Raw genomic sequence first — 15,425 nt, forward strand, 5'->3', positions numbered from 1 at the left:
CAAATTGATCTCTCTTTCTCCCTTGAGCTCTTGCTTATTGTCTCTCTCTCTCTCTCTCTCTCTCTCTCTCTCTCTCTCTCTCTCTCTCTCTCTCTCTCTGTCTTCCCCACCTCTCCGTCTGCCACCTCCTTCTCCCTTCACTGAAGGTCGGTGGCTCCCGTTCTGCTGAATCTGCTAAACTCAGACGATGGAGAGATACAGGGAGAGAGAGGGAGAGAGAGAAAATGAGGGATAGAGGGAGAGAGGGAAGGATTAATGGAGAGAGAGAGAGAGAGAGAGAGAGAGAGAGAGAACAGGAGAAAACCAGTGACCCAGCTGCCACTGACAGCCATAAAGCAAACGCAGAGTGACAGGTGTCGCCCGACTCTTCTGTCTGTCTCGCGCCCGTGTGTTGATCTGGAGTTTATTGTTCCGTGTCACGTTTCAAGGTCGCCCTTAACACGGCCGCAAGGAAGCGTCCTCGAGGGGCGTCTCCGGGCCATGTCTCGCCCCGCCGGCAAAACGGAGCTGCGATGATTGCCGCTGGCAGTACTGCCTACCCAAGGAGCCCTCCAGCTGGGGAAGGGGCTAAATCTAGCCTGTGGTCCCACAGAGGCCTGCGTGGTCTACATACGCCGGCGCCACGCTGCTGCATTTAGAACAATGGGCTGGAGAACTAGATCAACTGGAAAGGAAAGGCCACCCCGGCGCAAGGTGGGAAACGGAGCAGCCGCTGCGGTCCAGGGAGCCGCTCGGTCACATGATTGGCAGCTCAGAGGCAGGCCACATGACTGGTATCAACGACTTGGGTCAAACCGCAGGCTTCGTTTTTTATTTCCAGACCCAACCTACCAACCACGTTATTTTTTAACTGAACTGTTCAGGCTTTCCACCTCCACCACTCCATGAGACGGGGCAAAGCCTTCCTAAAAGTGAATGTGGGCTTCGGCAAAAAATGCACCTCAGCTGCTGCACATTTGGCCAGTAGAGCCGGCCAGTGTAGCTTCCACGTAACCAGGGGGAGAAGCCCACCCCGCCACTGCAACTGTGCTCTGCGTCCACTCCAGTCAATGCGAAATGGATCCATCATGGAGTCCCACTGGGCATCTGACAGCTAAAACACAAATTAGCAGGACACCAGCGAGCATCGATTCCTCTGCTGGACGATGTGAGTGCAAATGTCACGCACATCTCTATCGTCTCTCCTTCTCCCCCTCATTATTATGACCTTGAACTTGTGGTTTATAATGTTCTGTAAGGTGACTGTAGGCTTATTTTTTAAGGACTGGTAGGTGCATGAAATATAGTTTCAGCCTCGGTGGTGAGCTTTAAAGAGGCAAAAGAAGATTCCGCTGATTGTGTATTTGTGTATGTGCGTGACTGTGTGAGTGTGAGCGCATTTAGTCCTTAAAGGAGATAAGATGTCTTCATAATGAAAAAGGTAAGAATGTTTTGGCACATATGCCTGTTTTGTTCTTGTTGTTTATTTGATTTTTTTGTATAATGAAAAATGCAGTGTGTGTGTATTGTAATGCTTGTATAATGAAAAATGCAGTGTGTGTGTGTGTGTGTGTGTGTGTGTGTGTGTTTGAATTGAAGAGGGAGACGAGGCCACTGCATGTATATTAGCCATAAAGCAAATGCAGTTATTAGTTTGCATGTTATTAAATGTATCAAAGTTCATCAATCTTGCTTAGCTAACTTTAAAAAAACACCACATCACTTAGGACACTGGTTAGCTTGGTGGGCATGTAAATACCTGAGCCTGCACGCCTGGGCCTAACGCTGCTACTCCATTCCAGCCAACCACCTTGCTGGGAAGTGTAGTGTGCTTGCATGGACACCATGGCTGTATGCACAGTGTGTATTCCCACATTTGCCGTGACCTGTGCAGACCCTGAGCCCAGCTTATGACCCTTTCCACTGTCCGCCCTCCAGGGTTCGTGCTTCCCCATCCTCCGTTTGAAGGTGCTGTCTTACCCCTTTATGCTTTTCAGGTCACACCATCCCTGTAGAAGCCCCCCCCCCCCCAGCTCTCTCTCTCTCTCTCACACACACACACACACACACACACACACACACACACACACACACACACACACACACACACACACACACACACACACACACACACACACACACACACACACCCCTCTCCCTTACCTTTCTCTCTCTCTCTCCTTCTGTCTTACCCCATGCCATGCATGTATGAGCAACACTTTAACTGCAGCCTAAAAGACTAACTGAGGGCTTTTTAGGAGAGGCCGACTGTATTTCGCAATCAGCTCTGTTTGGGTCACCCAGGTTTCACTTAGGGGACCCCTCAGAGACCCTGTCTCCTGCCATGGCCATTGCAGCAGGGGAACAGCTTTCGTGGGTATAAACTCATAATGTGCAATTTTGTAGACGATGCACCACATTTCTGACCATCTGGTGGAACCAGTTGGGGTCTCTGTGCCCGTTATAACTGGTGGAACCAGTTTGGGTCGCTGTGCACATTATAACTGGTGGAACCAGTTTGGGACTCTGTGCACGTTATAACTGGTGGGACCAGTTTGGGGTCTCTGTGCTCGTTATAGCTGGAGAGACTCGCGAGCTTGCAGCCCACTGAGGGAAGCACAGCAGAACTAGCCAAACATGCAGACCAGCTGAGTTTAATGCTGAAGTAGGGTGTAATGCAGACCCAGAGGAGTGCAAGGAATTGCCTTTCTGTTTTATGGGGTGGAGTCACATGTCAAACGATTGTTTTTGGACAGCAGTAGATGGGCGTTCTGGACACCACAGCAAAAGATCCAGAAATTTCAGAGCTTCTTTGTCTCTCTTTCTCATTCTCACACACACACTCACACACACACATGCACACACACACACACACACACACACACACACACACACAAGTTATTGGAAAAATTTACTTGTAAAAACTTGACCATTTAAATCACAGAATCAGAAGTTTTATCCACTTCATGACAAAATTATGTGGTCTGCAAACACTTTTATAACCATTTAGCAATTTGATGTATATTGTTATGAGAGAGAGCATCCATGAGTTGGTTGTAAGATGTTGAAGTATTGATTGTGCACCCATAATTCCTCTGAGAGTGGTAATTGAGGGCTTTTTGTATAATCTTTCATATTGAGCAGGCCAGAGGTTCAAATATACAACTCAGACCAAAGAAACCATCCAATTAATAAACTTCCAAAATGTTCCCTCAAACAATATATATAGCACTTCCATAAAAAAAATCTTTGGAGGGCAAGAGAACATATTATTATTGTTGTTTGTTTGTTCATTTTTTACTAACTTCAGAAAATGTGTTAATAGAACTGATTCTGAAACGTAAATCGAAAAAAATACTGGGATTTTTTTTGTACATGTACTGCATTAGGAAACACCTTTTGATTAAACGTCTCTCTTGATAGTTAATGTTGGTGAATTAAGTGTTTAATTCAATTATATGGGGTACTAATATTTAATTGCTGTCCTCCTAAAAGTAATTAGACCACTACTAATATTTATTGATTGCCATGGCTGCAGTAAGAGTTATTTGCTGTAACAATAATTTATTCTGGGTTGGGTTTTTTTTATTTTTATTATTATTTTTTTTTAACCATATTATCATGAGGATGAATCACTTGAGATGTTACGCGTGCTTTTTGAGGTTCTCTCTATCAATATGGACACAGTCTATACTGGTGAGCACACTGTGATTGCAGGTTGCATTGCAGTCACGGTCGGCATGGCCACCCTCTGACCAACACCTCCCCTCCATCCCCACCTCTCTCTCTCTTTCTCTCTCTCTCTCTCTAAAGCCATGAGCTTCAGGAATCAATGCCGTGATTAAGAAAGAGGCACAGAGGAAAGAGGCTGTGCTCGGCTATAGTCAGCACTCCCTCTCTCTCTCTCTCTCTCTCTCTCTCTCTCTCTCTCTCTCTCTCTCTCTCTCTCTCTCCCCCCCCTCTCTGCTCAACTCTCACGCTCTTCCTCCTAAGAGACACTTCCACATTCTGTTGCTCTCTCCCTTTATCATGACCTAATCTGAAGGGATCTTTTTTTCCCTGCACACTACTTCAGACCACATTAACTTCCAAAGGGTCAAGCCACCATCTCTCTCGTAAGTCGTCCACTGCCTCAGTCTGCATCTTTTACATTCATTCCCACTTGTAGAGCAAGTTAACAATGAGCAGTCTTAAGTGACATTGGGAGAAATCGTAGGTAAGGACCTTATTAGATCTGTGTGCTCAGTATACTAAGGTCTTGCCCTCTGTTCTAAACGGATTAAAATGAAAAAGGTCCTGCAGGTATTTTGCGATTGTTAGTAGTCTCCCTCTACTGGCCATTTCCTGAAACTGCAGGTAGGATTGTTGCAGCAGTTGCGTATCGCGGTAAGGGCTGATAACATATCATCACAAACGGCCGAATGCCTCTGAGCTAAGTTTAACAAGCTAAACCGATTGCAAAAACCGGCTGTCTGCTTAAGCTGGATATCGATATCCTTGATAGTGACGTGTTCTTGGAAAGATTCAGATATATAAATGTGGGAAGATAAAGGCAGATACTACGCGTTCTATGTAGTGTAGTGTAGTATGTGCACCTATGCAACTGTATATTCAAATTTTTTTTTCCAAAAAATGTTACTTTTTTTTTTACATATATTTCTGTGAGCCCTGACTAAACCTCCACTCTTCATGTTTCTTTTTTCCCCCTCATTCGCTCTTTCATGCATCTACAGCGGTGGTTCCTCACTTACTTATGGGGTCCATCTAGAGGATGCTGGACAGAATGTAGGTCACCAGCACTGCAACGTTGGATTGGATTTAGTTGAAGGAGAACACAGAGAGGGGTGACTCCGTTTTGTGTGTGTGTGTGTGTGTGTGTGTGTGTGTGTGTGTGTGCGTGCGTGCGTGCGTGCGTGCGTGCGTGCGTGAGTGTGAGTGTGTGTGTGTGTGTGTGTGTGTCAGGATGTATCCGCATCTACATATTAGCCCGTTCCCTATGTTTTGCTCACTAGGAGGGTTTCCGTTACAAAGAAAACTTCATATACATCACAATAGGAGGGCTAGTGCATCCTGCTGCATTCTGATGGGAAAGCCTGCAGTAGAGACCTTTTTACAACAGCCCAGAAATCACTGCAGCAAACCACCGCTACATGCCACTTCAGCAATACGCCATCAGAATCTCTGCACCGAGCAACACATTGACCTTTAATACATTAACCTGCATTTTCATTGAGTGCATTTAATTTGGGATACTCTTCTTCAGTAATGGGACATGCTCTCCTGTAATGGACACTGACTGGTTAGCAACACCAGGTTTGAACCTTATTTAAGGACTGCAGCATTCGTTCATTGAATGTATCAGTGAGGTGAAACCCATTCTTAATATGACTGGACATCCATTCAGGAGAAAGGCGGTTAAATTCACGAGACATGAACTGCAGACTGCAGAATATCAACTGTAACATGGATTTTCATCCATACAGGCTGAATCTTGTAGGTATTACGGTCCTTTCTATACATAACATCCTTACTTCATGGGACCAGGAGTGACTGGACAAATGAACATAACCTTAAGTGCAACCGTCATGCTTAATACCTGATTATAAATCCTTGGCAGTCAAAGCCTGTATTTAATTTGTGAACAATAGATATCACCACGTGCTGAGTGACCTCCCTAGTGAGGCACTGCAGTGTACTGTAAGGCAGTCATTTTCAGGTCATGCCTATTTGAGGGTCTTTTGGTCCTCCATCTTACCTTGAGTAAATGAGCCTGGAATTGGGCTGCATGCTCAGTGTTCAGGTGACTGAACCCAGTCAAGCGCCTTCCTCTGTTTAACCCTGGAACTCTCCATAGTTGCATGAGCAGCATGACCCGGGTCATTGTCCTGCTGACAGCCAGGCACCAGCACTCTGTTTGGAGCCATTTGGTTGGTTCTGAGCCATTAAGTTGCTTCTGTACACTTCTGGATTCACACAGGATTCAAATCTAATCACGTGGAGCACATCGCACATACACTATATTACCACCCATCAAATTCCAGAAAGCAGCAAGAGTGATACACTGACGAAGCATCATTTAAATAACAGTAATATTAAGGCACAATAGACAGAGAGAGAGAGAGAGAGAGAGAGAGAGAGAGAGAGAGATTTCCAATGCCTATGACTGCAGTGAAGCCAAAGTGCAGAGCAGAGATTTTTTTTACCCTTGGATTGCCCTAATTATACAGCACATTGATTTTACAATGCATCCATGGATTGATTAGCAATGGCTCCCCCTTGCTGCCCCCTCCCCAAGTAGCAAAGTGCTCTGGCACTTTTTGATGTCTTGCAATCAAAGCATCCATGCCCGCTTGAGGTCAGACCCCAACCCACCCCCACCCCATCCCAACCACATACCCTCTCTCTGTTAGATGAGTTAATGAACGAGAAATAGGTTAGAGGACAGGGGAAAGATTAATCGCTCTTTAGCGCCCCCTATGAGGGGCGGGAGGGGTGCAGCGAGATCAGTGCCTGTGGGTGGAGACGCAAGCAAAAGCAAAGGAGATGAAGAATGCGCTTAAAAATCAATTATACAGTAAATATGACACGAGTCAGGCGTGAGGGCCCCAGGAGAGAATGGGAAAATGAAGTCCCTGCCTCTGCCTGAGTTAATCTGCTCTCTGTGAATAAATTACTCTTTTCACGAGAGGCACATTAAAAAGAGGGGCGCACGTGTAGCGCCACTGCGCCCACTCTGTGTCCCCCGGTGTCTGCGCAATTTATTAATTTGTTTATTCATCTTCGGTTTTGCTGAGGGAGGCGAATGAGCCTTGCCTTGTTCTCGCTTATCTCGCACAGGACACACATGCTAGAGTTCATACCCGGGAAGACGCGCTCCTCAGGAAAGAAATTGAGAGTGTGTGAGAAACAAGTACAGACACACCGGCGAGTTTGAAGGAGAATAGAGAACATGGGGAACTCACTCATCATAAAGTGAGACCAAAAACCACTCTGCGAGTGGATAAAGTCCACCGCAATATACCCGTACTGTGACTGTGCACTAGAGGAACAAGGACGTTGAGTTCGCAATCTCAGAGTCAACGCCATTTTCCCATCAGACCTTCTGAAGCCACACGGCATTTAATTAATTTTCGCATTCGCTGAGCTACGCACGAGCATGCAGGTAAACGCAAGGACATACAGTATAAGCGAGCCGAGGCCCACGCAGTGGACAAACTCGCCTGGCCGGCCCGCTAATGAACGCTTCACATGACTGAACAGGGCCTTCATCCCGAGTCCCAGCCGCCCGTGAAATGAGTGCCTTTGCAGGGCACGGTGACGGCCGAATGGCAAGGCCTAGTAGTAAGCACTATTTCAGCGCGAGGCTAATTAAACCTCCACAGAATAAGCGGAGCCCTATTAGCGCGCCAGACCGGGTCCCGTTAATAGCCTAAAGCAACGCGGATCGATGCCCGTCATTACCATGCGAGCTGTTCCTCTCTAAGTAAATGCTTGAAATACAGTACGCAATAGCTTGGAGCTGGGGGGTTTTTCAGTGAGAAGCGTTTTTTAAATGATTCGACCGTGCACAAATAATTTGTTTGTATTTTTTAAAATCTTAAACCGTTAAATCTTAAACCGTTTCTAGGAACTGTGCCTTAAAGCGCTATCTATTTTCATGCTTATCTTCAAGGATCTTTTAACGTTTGGCCCGGCTCTGTCTCGCGATTTTCTCTTGGCCCTTTTATCCAAACCATCGGGGATATTTCCCGAAAAGTGAAACGACGAGGAAAAGGGGTGAGATATGTAGAAGATGGAAGAAGACGTACAGTCGATCTGTCATTGCCGGTTCATCCCTTTAGCATACAGACTGATTTTTGACCGTACAAAGTCGTCTCGGCGACATTGATTTTTGTGACACGATTTTTAAGTCATTACTTCATCGACCCTGTTCTGCGTCGCTAACAGCAAATCTAACGGTACTTCCTTATAAGATGAGAGGATACACTATTTGGTGATGTGATATTCTTGCGGCCCAATAATTTAGTTTCTTCATTTATGTTTTGTTTGTGTGTGTGTGTGTGTGTGTGTGTGTGTGTGTGTGTGTGTGTGTGGCATAAAGTGTTTCTTGAGGGAGAAAGGGTGAGAGATAGAGAGAGAGAGATGGGAAAATACCTAAGCACATTTTGCTCCACCGCTCCCACCTGTAGCATATAGAAGCTATTATGCTCAATAAAAAACAGACCTTCTTACGAGAACCCATTACTGGTTGGCTCAGATAGCTTTTCCACCCCAAAACTGTCAAGTTTGCTAATGGCCAGTTTTAATTTGTTGGTCTATCATGTAGGATGGTGAACGAATCAACTGGAAATACTAAGAGATCGAGTGATTTGGTATGAGTGAAGCTTGTCACTCCTGTCCACCAAAGCGGCCACACAACACACATCCCCCCGCTCTCTTGCGCTGCTTAGTTTCCAATAATAGCCTGTCGTTCACTAGAGGTGATTTGATGAAAAAGGCTTGCGTTATTTAGTGAAGTGCTGGCTAATATGATTTTGGAGACTTAGCTAAGCACTCTAATGGCCTCTGTCAGCACAAGAACAAAAAGAGAGAGCGAGGGAAATAGTAATTAGTGCCAGACAAGGTAAATACTGTAAGTCCTCCATCTAGTGGTTCATGTAGGGTATTGTCTGCGGTAAGATTTCCTGTGGTAATAGAATGCAGATATATGTAAATCACTGTTTAATACCCTGTTTCTCTCACAGCCTGAGGAACATTATTCTCAGTTCAATATTCAGTTCAGGCAGCAGCTAGAAATATTGCTGCTGTTGTAGCCAAAAACCCCTATGTGTCCTCCTCAAACTCCTGCTTTTTGCAAAACACCACAAACACCATCATTAAAATGTGGATCATCTTGACATTTTAACTATTCATAACACATTCTTATAGTGAAAGCATATTAGAACATATTAGGATGTTTCTTTCAAGATTTTCATACGGTATTTAAAAATGGCCTTTTAATTAAAGCGCGTTACTTATTGCTATTGTGCCCATATGTTTTAGCGTAATAGCACTGCCTGTGGTTTTACTGTCAAACGTTTATTTTCTTAATAGAATATTGAACATCCGTACCTGGTGTATATTGCCTGCCTATGAGCGAGAGGAGCGAAGGCCGCCACGTTTTTATCCTAAAAGAGGGCTTAGTGGGGCAACCCTGCCTTTTGAACAATAATTATTGATTATTATTGTAATTGATATTGTATTGATAAATTATATGGAATTGGCATTTCAAGCACTGCAACCTAATAAGAGTAGTACAATAGTATAACGTTAACGGTGTATTTAATTTAATTTTTTGATTTAATAATTAATTTGACTTTAGTAAAAATGAGAATTACGCGCGAACTGCAGAGAACACTTCCTCCGCTAAACAAAAACTCATTAAGATATAATTGTATTATTAATAATTGTTTTTAAAATCAAAATCAAACAGAATATACAGCAACGACCGTATCTTCAATTTTTCTCAAAACTGCGGTCATTGAAGGATTCTTATATAAAATAAATAATGGGGTGACATGAACAACTCATGAGTAATTATGTTTAATTTGTGCACTTAAACTGATGTGACAATATTCCATCGACAATCATCGATAACAACAATTTAATAATCGATATCAACAGCAAAAACAACAACAATAATAATAACAAAAATAATAATAGTACCTCGTAATAATATTAATAATACTAATAGGACAAGACTTGATATACATGACCAGTTAGCCACACATGCGTTTCATGTGTTCTATTAGACCATCCAATTTATTGTTGAAATCCACAGAGTTCAATTGGCAAGCGTAAAATGGTGTTCAAACATTCCCCTACTCACCAGTCATTACCACGGATAAATAAATAAATACATACATACGTACATACATACATACATGTGAAAGAGGTATTACTTTGTTTCCTTCAAATTAAACGTCTTCCTCTTAGCCTATTATGTCTTAATAGTACTTTTATTTAAATGGCATTTTGCCTAATGTAATAATAGCATTAGTCCATTTTTAAATAAGTATTTTCTGCCACGTTTTTTAAATGATTAATTAATTGATGTTGCGCGAATAAGTCCAGTAGGCCATGTAAAAATTGAAGCGAGTGAAGGAGAAAGACCCAAGCTTGAAAATAGCTCACAGAAACAGCATTATTGCCTAAAGAAACGTTTAATCTTACAGGAGGCGATAATATGCCGTAAGACAAGCTTAGCTTTATAGTTCGTTCACTTAACTTTTTTTCAAAGTCCCTGGTGCATTGTTTTCGATTTCTCTCTTACACGTTTTCCGAAGGTGGGATAGAGCCATTAACGTCGTTTAGCATAGCATAATGAATAGATGTCTAAATAACTTGTTATCTCAGCACACTGAGAAAAAAATACGTGTGTAATCCAATTTGTGGTTAAACTGCCTACCTTCAAATTAGGTAACTATCACTTTAACTTTTAATGTTGTAATGTCTGTGCATGTTAGTATTTAGTATGCAAATACGAGTATATTTATGACTTAAATCTAAACCTAAATCTTTTTTGTAGTAAATACGCTGTACATAGTTCAGCATACTTCAAATATTACCTGTACAGATGAGATTTTACAGCAAGCTAAGCTTTCTAGGATCTTTGGTGTGTGTGTGTGTGTGTGTGTGTGTGTGTGTGTGTGTGTGTGTGTGTGTGTGCGTGTGTGTGTGTGTGAGCAAGTGAGTGATAAGAATTGTCATCCCTCAGCATTATTAGTAAGGTAAAGCTGATTGGGGCAATAACTCTTGTGTAACTCCTTTGCAAATGATTGGAAAGATAGTCAGCAAATAAATCAAATTCCAAATGGGCCTTACACACACTCTGTGTAGGCCCTGTGACTCACACACACTATGAAGGCCCCAGTGCAAATCAAGACAGCCCAACCTCAATTAGATATCTTTTGTCAATTATCAAATATAGAATCAAGAGTCTAAGGGCACACACATATACAATATTACTGCTTTATGTGTTGTAACGAATGTATGCACAGCCGTTGTACTTCAAATTCACTCCAAATGTGTGTTTGAATGCATTTAAGTCTGTGAGTTTTTGAACACCTGAGCATTCCTCCAGCCTTTGCAGCAGTGAGTCGGCAGAACAGTGTGTGTGACGAGAGGTGTTTACATTAGATAGGTGATCCAGAGTGATAGCGCACATGCTCTGCTCTGCTAATCTCTGCCCCACAGCTGACTGAGGCTATACTGCCCTCGAGCAGTTCTTTGCTCTTACACACTGACCTTTTCTGTACATTTTAACATGTTAAAATTCACATTGTTTTTGCCCTGTGTGAGTAGCCTACTGTGTTTAAAGAGGTTCATAAAGCAGGTCTTTGGGTTTTTCTTTCTGTATGCTGTCTGCAGAATGGTGAAGCCGTTCCCTCTGTGTGTGTGTGTGTGTGTGTGTATGTGTGTGTGTGTGTGTGTGTGTGTGTGTATGTGTGTTGGCATACTAATGCAGTAGATCCTACTGAAACTCAGAAGCATAATTGCATAATTGGGCCTCAGTGTGATTTCATTATAATACTTTTATATGATGATTCTTAATAAGAGCTGTGTTGCTTTGGCTCCTCAGAGATATCATTACAATTATCTTAATTCTTTCCTAATTACCTCTGCTTAATACGATGGCAAAAAATCACTGAAGCATATAATTTATGAATAATTGAAAATGTGGCCCATATCAGTGTATGGACTCTATAAAGTAGTTTGGTTTAGTACTTATAATACACTTAGGCTAAACGCGTAATGCCTTTAACTGTTAAGCATCCTTGCAATTAAGTATGAAATGACAATGCAGTTCTTCAGTTCAGCTTTGCTTTCTTTTCCTTTTAGCTGTTAGTGTGATGTATTCCCAAAGGAAGCTGCTCACCATGGTGATGCTATCAGTGGTTTCCTCCATCCCATCGGTCCGAATTTCTCCAGATAACATGAGTGGTCGACAAACATGCGAAGAAACGGACAGAAAAGGACAGTGGAGGAGGAGAGGGAGACTCTAAGAGACCTCGTTGTACAAAGTATCCTTTTATTTTTATGTGTTAACAGAACAGATTCATCTATGGTCGTGAAGTTTACCAATGATTATGAAATGATGGCGCGAGGCCAAAGCTGATTGGTCAGATGTTGAAAGGGGAGAGCGAGCTCATGAGTTTTTCAGGTGATGGTGAGCAACTTATTTGGATACCATTTCTAGCTTTCATTGAGAATGCAGGTTTGTGACAGTGCTTTATAAAACTCTGTTTGGATTAAATATGCATTCTAATATATTGTATTACGCAATAAAAATATAAAGCAAAATCAGTGAAGGAGGTTGACAAACGTGTTTAATAGAAGTAGGAAGAATTTCAAAGCCTGAAGGAAAAACTGATGTAATTGTAGCTTTATATAATAGTCAGCCCTGTGAATATTGGCTAAAACCAAATCTCTCTCTCTTGCTCTCTCTTACTCTTTCCCCCTCTCTTCTCTTTCTGTTTGCTGTGACTGACAAAGCTCTCAAAGGTTAGTGACCAAAGGATACTTACCATGATCAATAAGCTCATCAGTGAATCAACCACACACACACAGACACACACACACTCGTACGCACACACACTGGGTGTGTTTTTCCAATAGCTGCCCCAATCCCCACCTTCTGTAAATAAGTAGTTTATTAGTGGTGAGCAGTTGGCCCATTGACAGCTGGTTGCAGAGCTTAGCGCATGTGTGTGTGTGGTTGGAGTAAATGAAGTGTGTAAACGAGCTTTTTATGGTTCCGAAAGGGGTGATGTTTTACACCCTATTTAACTGTTCATTGCTGCTGCCCACATCACAAAGAAAAACACTTAATCTTTACCAAAATACGTCGTCCCATAAAAACAAAAAGAAAGAAGCAACGTTATGACAGTCCCTACCTAACATAGGAACACTATGCCGTATAAGTCAAGATGCTAGTTCTCCAGCCTTTCATTTTGACATGTTTGTACATACACATATTACCAAAAGATATCTAACAATACCTATATAACTAGAACCACAACAGACTCAGAGCCCAGGTCTTGAATTTGCATTATATGTTTCATTATTTTCTGCATTTCAGTCAGCATCAGCATTATTAAACTTCAAGTTAAAAGCCAATATTAGAGGCCTTTTCTTTCCTGGTAAGGACAGACTCCATCTTTTCTGCCAGGCTAGCTGTCCTTTTACGTGACCAAGGACATTCTCCCAGAGCTTCAGTTACATTCCTCTTGGTCCAGTACAGTTCAGTTCTGAAGGATTTCGTGCGTGTGAAGCGCTCAGAAGCGAACCGGCATCATCTGGCTGTTGAGCTCGATAAGCCAGTCATAGACCTATCGACCGGTTTATGTGATAAAACAGTAACGTCACAGACATGCTGAGAGTGCATTTTTAGCACTTGTTTATAATAACCCAAGGACCATAGGCTTGTGGAGCCACAAGCTGAGCAGCCGCATGTTGTTATGGTTTACAAGTGCTGACATCTGGATTGCCACCTGTAAAAGCTGATCCCCACAAGTGAACAAAATGCTCTAGTTTCAGCAAGACTTGCTCAGTGCATGGGAAAACCGAGAACATGGTAACGCTGTGGGGGTCCATGAATAGTTTATGGAGTCCATGTCCCTCATAGCCATCCTGAGCCAAATCTGTCCTCACATCCGGATCACTCCGGCTTATCTCCCGTGAGTGATTCTGTGTGTGATTGCATTGAGAGGTGTGGGGAAAGAGCTGCTATTGAAAGGAGCCGGACAGCGTGGCTTTAAGCAAGGAGCAGTGTTGGACTTGGGTTAAATGATTGTCAGGTTTAACCCATGGATACACAGTCAAATTGAGGAATAGGTACTGCTTATGCAGAGGTTCAGAATCATGGAAATATGCTGCACGAGCTGTTTTCACTCAGCCGCCCACACACGCCCGTGCACACACACACACAGACACACACACACACACACACAAGCAGGTATTGGTATTGTACAAATAACACTGGCTCACCAAATACATTGTCAGCCTGCCTGACTGATTTGCTGGTATATACTATTCCACCTCTCCTCATTTTACATTCTTTATGTGTGTATGTGTATACCATAAAGATTATGAGCATGTGTTATTCTAGGCTAGGTCAAGCAAATAACACTCTGTAGACTCACCTCTTCTGTGTGTGTGTGTGTGTGTGTGTGTGTGTGTGTGTGTGTGTGTATGCTGTCGCTTGTGGCATACCTGTCTGCCACTGGGTCACCCGCCAATGACCCCTGTTCTACCCAGCCCCGCCCTGCTGAGCCAACCATGCTTCCAGGGTCTGTCCCTCCAGCCAGCAGCGTGTGCTGCAGACACAGGCCCCGCTCGATAGCCTTACAGTTTGCTGGACTGTTCAAATTCCTTTAGTCTGGTACTCATTTCCCGGGTACTAAAGACTAATTGCAATCATTGTCTCCTCTGGCAATGAGCAACGCAGCATCCTCGTAAACCCTGCACTATGAACCTAACAATCAGCCTGTCTGAGCATCGTTCATCACAGTCGTGAGTGTTGCCTTGTGTGACTACAGACTGGTATCACAGCTGTGGCAAGCTTGTTCAGTTCTGCCTCAAAGCTCCGGTATGCTGGCTAACTACTGACTCTCTTATTCACAGGCTGAGTGATAAAGGTGTTTGGCTGTATAGCAACCAATTTTACCATGTGATTGGTTGTTTGACTTGGAGGAGGTTGGGCCCTGTGTCTGACCTGCTGACAGGGTCATGGAGAGCAAGGGCTTTCCCACTCTCAGTTTTCCTTGTTGTGCGAGCTCTGGGTGTTCCTCTTGCAGTCAACCTCAGCAGTTGTTCTTTGCACATTATCCCCAGGGTGGTGAAGTCATTGTATCCATGCACAAATTCGCACATGTTGACAAATACACACACATTGATAAATACACATGTGTTATGTTACGTTTAGTTACATATACAAATACACACACGTTGATGTGTATTGGGTTTCATAATGCAAATCATCTTTACCTTCTGACAGCTGACATTGGTGTTCTACCGGAAAACAAAAAGTTTCTTTAAATGTTAAGTGTGTCTGTGTGTGTGCGCATGCATGTTTAAGTGTGTGTGTCAGTGTATGCGTGTGTGTGCACATGTTTGTGCATGTGCGTGTGTGCGCAGATGTTTATGTTTGTGTGTGTGTGTGTGTGTGTGCGTGTGTGTGCATGCGTGTGCGTATGTGTGTATGCTTGTGTGTGTGTGTGTGTGTGTGTGTGCGCATGCATGCGTGCGCGTGCATGTGTGTGTGTGTGTGTGTGTGTGTGTGTGTGTGTGTGTATCCCTGCTGTGCCCCAGTGCAGGAGCAGAGATAGGGAGTAAGGGGGTGAGAACTGAGGACTCAGATAGGGCAGCGGCAGACAGGCAGACAGGAGCCAGCCCCTCTGCTCACC

At 43.4% G+C, this 15,425-nt stretch overlaps 1 long non-coding RNA gene across 4 annotated transcripts in view; it reads left to right on the top strand.

Annotated features, from left to right (window-relative positions):
- LOC118240711 overlaps positions 1 to 15,425 on the top strand; it is a 58,620-nt gene that overhangs the window by 41,810 nt on the left and 1,385 nt on the right. For 3 of the 4 annotated variants that reach the window (XR_004775584.1, XR_004775585.1, XR_004775587.1), the window contains one exon: positions 11,860 to 15,111. This is a non-coding gene — a long non-coding RNA (uncharacterized LOC118240711). Of the gene's footprint in view, positions 1 to 11,859; positions 15,112 to 15,425 lie in introns of those variants that run through there. The other variant, XR_004775586.1, reaches the window with a different exon arrangement.

The sequence above is a fragment of the Electrophorus electricus genome, chromosome 24, assembly GCF_013358815.1.
Source record: "Electrophorus electricus isolate fEleEle1 chromosome 24, fEleEle1.pri, whole genome shotgun sequence".
In the NCBI taxonomy this organism is placed as follows: domain Eukaryota; kingdom Metazoa; phylum Chordata; class Actinopteri; order Gymnotiformes; family Gymnotidae; genus Electrophorus; species Electrophorus electricus.